This window comes from Octopus bimaculoides, chromosome 12 (genome assembly GCF_046866305.1).
Source record: "Octopus bimaculoides isolate indiv1 chromosome 12, ASM4686630v1, whole genome shotgun sequence".
Taxonomy (NCBI): domain Eukaryota; kingdom Metazoa; phylum Mollusca; class Cephalopoda; order Octopoda; family Octopodidae; genus Octopus; species Octopus bimaculoides.
This window is the reverse complement of record NC_142939.1, coordinates 17,224,979-17,232,478: the sequence shown is the minus strand read 5'-3', so window position 1 is coordinate 17,232,478 and position 7,500 is coordinate 17,224,979. Positions and strand designations below refer to the sequence as shown.

The following is a 7,500-nucleotide window of genomic DNA, read 5'->3' as shown; positions in this document are numbered from 1 at the left end:
TTAGTCTGATGATCGGGAAGGTGAGAAAGTCTTTGACGTTTCGAGCCTACGCTCTTCAACAGAAAGGAACACGAGGAAATAAACAGAAAGAGAGAAAGAGAGAGAGAGAGAGAGAGAGAGAGAGAGAGAGAGAGAGAGAGAGAGAGAGAGAAACTTTTGTAGCTTATATTATATATATTATATCTCAGTTCTTTTTCATTTTGCAAATGGATAAAAAGTTACTTTCTCGTGTCATGCCGACTTATAAGGGTCGGTTTCCCGGTTTCATGGCGTATAAATTCCCCACCAGGAGGGGACGCCGGTTCGTCACAGGATTACTCATTTTTGCCAGCAGAATGGACTGGAGCAATGTGAAATGAAGTGTTTTTTTCTGAAGAACACAACGCATTGCTAGGCCCAGGAATCGAAACTACAATCTTACGATCATGAGTCCAACACCCTAACCACTAAGCCACGCGCCTCCACATTTTGCGAATAGCAATTGCCCCAGTCGATAAGACACCAACAAGCTGGCAGAGATGTCAAGCTGGTTGAGGTTCATTGGCTTATAGCTAGCATTACACAATGCTAGTGATAAGGCAATATAATAATAGTAATAATGCAGTATATAGCAACTCAAGCCATCAAGCTGCAAAGAGGTGCCAAGTGAGGTACAGTTTTACTGGTATAAAACTAAAGGAACTACAGGAATTTTAGCGTACCGCAGTAGACTGAATTCCTCTTGTAAGTTAGCCAGCCGTAGGCATCTAATAAAACCGCGAATCATTACATAAAAGCAATGCCTTTAGTATTGATCCAACAATTTAGCACTTATTTTTCTTTCATGTTAATAGACGTTTAAACAGTTTTGAAGCGTATTAACAACTTAAAACTCGACCGAGAGCCAAACCTTGATAGAAGACTATTTACAAAGAGCAACCTAATTTTTTACTCTTTTTTTTTGGGGGGGGGGCTATCCATTGGTCTGTAAACATGTTAGAATAACGTAATAACACATCAGTTAAAAATTCACTTCAATTATTTACCGAATTATTGTTATTTTCAATTAATTAGAAATGAATTCAGTGAAACTAAATCGTGTATGTTTAACTAGTTTAGAAAACTCGTGCAGTTAATGGGAATCTTACTCATGCTTAATGTATCAAGTACAACAAATCTTTAAAAAAATCGATTATTGATTGGGGCTTTTGAAAGGCAAGAACTGGGCGGTAAGCTATAGTACACAAACAAAAAAAAGATCGATTCCAGCTGGGAATTGAAAGTAAGTCATGGTCGATGGCTCGATTCGCTAAAAACTTACAGCCATTCACACTGATTGTTGTTCGTCTGAGAAAGACAGGCCTTAAATTTATGAAGGTGAAAGTTACTGGTTTCATGACGTTTATGCCTTTTCGAGAAGAATTAGTTACAGAACTGAAAACGAAGTACAGTAATACCTCACATTACGTGGACTCGTTTTACGAGTTTTATTTTCTGTTAACGAGTTTTCACTTTACAGGTGTTCTCCGGGTATTAACTCGTATATCGAGGCATTATTGTATAGCAGTCGTCACCCTCGAGCTAGTATGAACTGGTAGTATGTACCATACCTTCTTACAACTTACTTAAGCTCTTCGTCCCTCTGGAGTATAAGCTATCGACGACTTTCCTCCACTGATATCGACTGTCTTTTACTAATGTTTCCCTATTTTGGTAAGAAAGGCCTTCCTCTCTCAGATCTTGCTTCTGTTGGTCCTTTGCAAACCCATTTTAACTCAGGGAACACACGGTTCATGTTCGTCTGGCCCCTATCCTTTGGCTTGTACAGCATGGGAGACCCTAACCTGGAGCTTGCATTCTGCTGTCACTGGGGCACACAAACTGCATCACCGCAACAAGGACTGGACCTTGTGGTGGAATATGTACCATGCTTTCGCTAATTGTTGTAGGTGCCTGTGTAGTCGTAAGCAAGGTAATGCAATCTATTGGCCTTCTTCACCCTTGAATCCGCAGAAACAAAACAGGATATGACAGCTTGTGAGGAGAAAGTGTTGCACCAGAATTCGGTTAGTACTCATTGCCGCCGGACAGACTGGAACAATGTGGAATGAAGTGTCTTGTTTAAGAGCAAAAGAAAAAAAGTTACCAACCCACGAATTGAACTCATGATCTGATGGTCATAATCAGAAGCCCCTAAACATCAGACCATGTCTTCACTATGACTGTAAAAAACAAGAAGTTGAAATCGTATCATTGTAAACTTGGGTTGCCGTCATCTTATTGCTACTGAATAGCCTCAGTTACTTATGACTTAAAGTGTATTTCTTGATATTTCTTTAACATCAATGGTTTATATTTCAGGGGAAATGAAGCGTAGGAAAGTACTTTTCCCAACAGTATTAGTAAGGTAAATAAAATGCAACTGGGAAATGAAGCTGAGATACAATATCGACAAGCAAGGTTTTTTTTTTTTTACCGCACTCGTCGTTCGCGTTAATTATTAATTCTAATTTTATTAATTTTAGGATTTTAAAAGGACCGACGAGATGAGAAGTCGATTTGCAGATAGATTATTTAAATGAATGCTAAAAGTTTGTACGAGAATATCTGAACGTTTTCCCGACCGGGGAGAGAGGCACAATGTCGGGAATTCACTGAAAAGGTTCAAGAGCTGAAATTAGATAACTTGCTATACAGCTGGAAACTTGGGTCTACTGACTAAAGAGTAAAGAGTTTGCTTGAAAATACTGGCAAGCGGCACAACTCAACACCATAGGTAACGTTAAAAATGAAAATATTCTGTGACCTTTAAAGTGTTATTGGGTCACAACTGAAGACTGATTTCGGTAGCGTCCATGAACAAATGATTTTGGTAGAGGACTTTTTCATCAGACTCCAGGTCAGGTATGGGCAAACTTTCTCGAGAAGCGGGTCACATGAGACATGGCTTATCACCAGGCAGGTCATACTACTAAAAAAAAAAAAAAAAATTCAAGGTAACCTTTCATTAGGTGAGCCATTTCGAAAGTCCAACGAGCCGCAGTTTGCCTAGTTTGCTCGAAGAATGCTCCAGATTATTGAATACAGATGGAAACCAGAAGTACGAAGTGAACTAAACATATGAAACCTGTAACTCAGCGATTCCCGGTCTGGGAATCGAAACCGCGATCCTATGACCGCGAGTCCGCTGTCCTAACCACTGGGCCATTGCGCCTCCACATAGTTTATACACCATACTGTATAACATACCTCACAATACTGCTTCACACAATACCTCACAACTTCACACTATACAACTAATTCATGTATTCGACTAGTTACCTACTGCTATGGGCCTGTTCAAACAGAGCTGGTTTAAGGGTGACATAGCAACACATAATAACGCATAACATGCCACTACACAGCACCATACCTTATCTCAGTATATACTAATACACGAATGAAGGCACGTGGCTAAGTGGTTAGGATATTCGGCTCAAGATCGTAAGCTTGTGAGTTCGTTATCTGGTGGTGCGTTGTGGTTTTCTGAAATACATTTTGTTTCACGTTGTACCTGTAAATCAAAGGGCCAGCTTTGTTACATTCTGTATCATGCTGAATCTCTCAGATAACTACACTAAGGGTATGCATGTCTGTGGAGTTCTCAGCCACTTGCAGGCTGTTCCGTCGAACGCATCAGCTGGAACCCTTGTTGTACCCAATGGAATGCCAGTAATAGACAATAACATGCCATACGTCCACTCAACATTTCACTCATTAAAACATCAACATTGTAGGGCGGCGAGCTGGCAGAAACGTTAGCACGCCGGTCGAAGTGCTTAGCGGTATTTCGTCTGTCTTTACGTTGTGAGTTCAAATTCTGCCGAGGTCGACTTTGCTTTTCAGAGGATTAAGTACCACTCCAATTAAGTACCACTTGCGTACTGGGGTCGATCTAATCGACTGGACTCCTCCCTATAAATTTTGGGCCTTTAACCTAGAGTAGAAAAGAATGCATCAACATTTCATTCATTGCCACTCCATTCTATATATACATCACTACAAATCTACATGGTATCGCACTTTACCTCATCAAAGTACACGACCACCCCGCATTCACAATAAAGTGTACCAAACAAAGGAATAACAGCATAGGACACAACTATGTCACAAGAAACCACACTACATCACAGCAATGTTACAGTACATATATAATACTTTAATACTATAGCAAGTGACATCACAGCCGCGACATAACAAAAGGTCACCATATCATACAAATAGAACAATGCTGTAGTACATACCATATCATACCACGCCGTACCACGAGATCTGTTCACGAATCGATTATAAATTATCACCCGTATAATAACTCACAAGATTGGATCTATTGAGAGAAATTGATGGAGAGAAAGAAAAAGATTGGGATTGTGAAAGAGATAGAGAGGGTGTGTAAGACAGGGAGAGAAAAATGAAGTTAATAATTGAACTAAATATATTATGTTCACCGTTCCTAACGGTCTTTTCCATTGACAGCTGCACGTCAGCTGTGCTTTGACTCAAGAAATGTTTATTGGGTCAAACAAAGGCGCAGTTAAATATGCAGTAGCTAGGAAAAAACAAAACAAAAAACAAAAAACGAAACAAAACAAAATAAAAAAACAAGGAAAAGTAGTGAATTCTATAAAACACAAATGAAACATAAAAAGCCTGGAAATATATATCAAAGCATCTCTTCCTAAATAAAAAAAAACCCCACGAAAACAAAAGAAAAAACAAAACAAATCGACTTGTAATCAATAAAGGTCGTTAAAAAGCGAAAAAAGTAAAAGCAAATGGTGAGTGCATGATGTAACAAAACCATGCATAACTTTCTCTACGGTATGACATAGTTTCTATGGTAGGTGTTGAAACGGATTGGTATAAAGCTGCTTAAACTTCCTTCAATTACATCAAGAATTTGAACTATTTTCGTTTTTAAGAATGGACGTGTTGAATTGTTGTTGTTGTTGGCACTCCGTCGCTTACAACGTCGAGGGTTCCAGTTGATCCGATCAATGGAACAGCCTGCTCGTGAAATTAACGTGCAAGTGGCTGAGCACTCCACAGACACTACCCTTAACGTAGTTTTCGAGGATATTCAGCGTGACACAGCGTGACAAGGCTGGCCCCTTTGAAATACAGGTACAACAGAAACAGGACGTAATAGTGAGAGAAAGTTGAGGTGAAAGAGTACAGCAGGGTTCGCCACCATCCCCTGCCGGAGCCTCGTGGAACTTTAGGTGTCTTCGCTCAATAAACACTAACAACGCCCGGTCTGGGAATCGAAACCGCGATCCTATGACCACGAGTCCGCTGCCCTAACCACTGGGCCATTGCGCCTCCACTAAAATAAAGTAATGTAACAGGATAAAGTACAATAGCGAATAAAAAGTGAATTGGAAAAACAACCCCTAAATAATAATTATTTCAAATCTTTGCCACAAGGGCAGCTTGAAGGAGGTGGGGGATGAGTCAATTACATCGAGCCAGTGTTCGACTGGTATTTATTTTATCGATCTCGAAAGGCAAAATCGATCTCGGCAGAATTTGAACTCAGAACGTAACGAAGGACGAAATGCCGCTAAGCATTCTGCCCGGCGTGCTAACGATTCGGCCAGCTCACCGTCTTCGCAGTTGCATTCATATTGAAAATTTAATGTGTATGATACTGGGTTATCCCATAAATAATTATTTCAAATTTTTGCCACAAGGGCAGCTTGGGACAGGTGGGGATCTGTCAATTACATCGGCCCCAGTGTTCAACTGGTACTTACTTTATGAACCACGAAAGGATGAAAGGTAAAGTCGACCTCGGTGGAATTTGAACTTAAGATGGTCGTTTTACTTCCAGAGCTAACTTACGCCGCTCAAGCTGCTTGCGGTATATCTCTTTTGTTATCGTTTGGTTTGGGTTTAAAAGCTCAAAGTGGACTAAACCCTTCATATCCCACCAAACAGATAACAACACCTTACGTGGGTGAAGACCTTCTTCAGCCTGGGGTGCCGGTGTTTCTCCTTTTCCTATCCACTATCTTCGGCGCTTTACACTTTTATAGAGAAGTCATTTCTCGTCACCAGTCACTATTCATCCAAAAAAAAAGGTTCATTCGTGAGACGTGACAGCAAAGAAGAGCACACATTCACTCTCTGCGAGCGATTAGACTCGGAAAGTTTGTGAGGAACCCATTGACCCAGTTTACTGACTTTTCTGGTGGCACGCAGGTGTCGATGAATGGTTGAATGACCAATTCCAAGCTTCTCTGCTAGTTCATCAACAGTTACAATGGAATTTTCTCCCACCAGGATTTTCCGGACTTCCTCTTCGAGCTCTACAGATCTTCCAGGACGAGGATCATCTCCGAAGATGTAGTTTCCGGTTCGGAATTTCTGGAACCACAGTTGACACTGGCTTACACTTATTGTCCGATCCCCATATATTGCATTAATATTCCTCGCACTTTCCATTGCGTTATTTCTTTTATTGAACTCGTAAAGCAAAATATGCCGAATATGCTTCTTTGTCACTTCGATTATAGCTTTGAAAAAATAACTGTTAAAATCGAACTGCACTCTACTAAAAATAAGTACAAGGTAAAATGACTACCTGCTTTTATAGCAAGTTGATGCAGGTAATTTATCCCGTAACCCTCCGACTTTTAGTTCATGCAAATGGAAAAACTACATTATTTATGAGATGACCCATTATATAAGAACGTATTTATACATATTGCATACGACATAAGGCATATCAGTACATAATACATAAACTATTTCTAACTATAAATTATAAATAATCAGATATGAATAAAAAAAATATAAATATCAATATAAATGCACGCATTAATCATACTAAAATATGGATACAAATTAGTATTATTAGTTTATAAGTATAAGGTATGCATCAAAGTATATACCCTGAAGGTATACTCGAGAAATGTGGAATTGTTACTATGATACAGCAATATGATAAAAATATTATATATTTAAAAAAAAATTTATAAAAATTTCAGAGAGGCGTGGCTGTGTGGTAAGAAACTTGCTTCCCAACCGCATGGTTCCGGGTTCAGTTCCACTGCGTGGCACCTTAGGTAGGTGTCTTTTACTATAACCTCGGGCCCGACCAAAGCCTCGTGAGTGGATTTGGTAGACGGAAACTGAAAGAAACCTGTCGTATATGTATATATATATATATATATATATATATGTACATGTCTATGAGTGTGAGTTCTTGTGTCTGTGTTTGTTCTCCATCACTTGACGACCGGTGTTGATGTGTTTACGACAGTTCAGCAAAAGCCTCTGATACAATAAGTACTAGGCTTAATTTATCAGAGTACTGGGATCGATTACTTCGACTGAAACATCTCAAGGCGGTGCTCCAGCAAGGCCGCAGTCAAATGACAAATACAAGTAAAAGAATAAAATAGTATATAAGATAAAAAAAATCGGGCCACTATCAATTACATTCGGGGTCGATAAATTAAATACCAGTAACGCACT

General features: G+C 39.5%; 1 protein-coding gene across 3 annotated transcripts in view; it reads right to left on the bottom strand.

The window, feature by feature from the left end:
* The window catches only part of LOC149133047 (uncharacterized), a 107,876-nt gene that overhangs the window by 16,384 nt on the left and 83,992 nt on the right, over positions 1 to 7,500 (bottom strand). The window contains exon 1 of one of the 3 annotated variants that reach the window (XM_089360851.1): positions 4,263 to 4,717. The exons of the other annotated variants lie outside the window; for them this stretch is intronic. The gene's annotated coding sequence lies outside the window, so the exon portion shown is untranslated. Of the gene's footprint in view, positions 1 to 4,262; positions 4,718 to 7,500 lie in introns of those variants that run through there. 3 annotated transcript variants of the gene reach the window in all.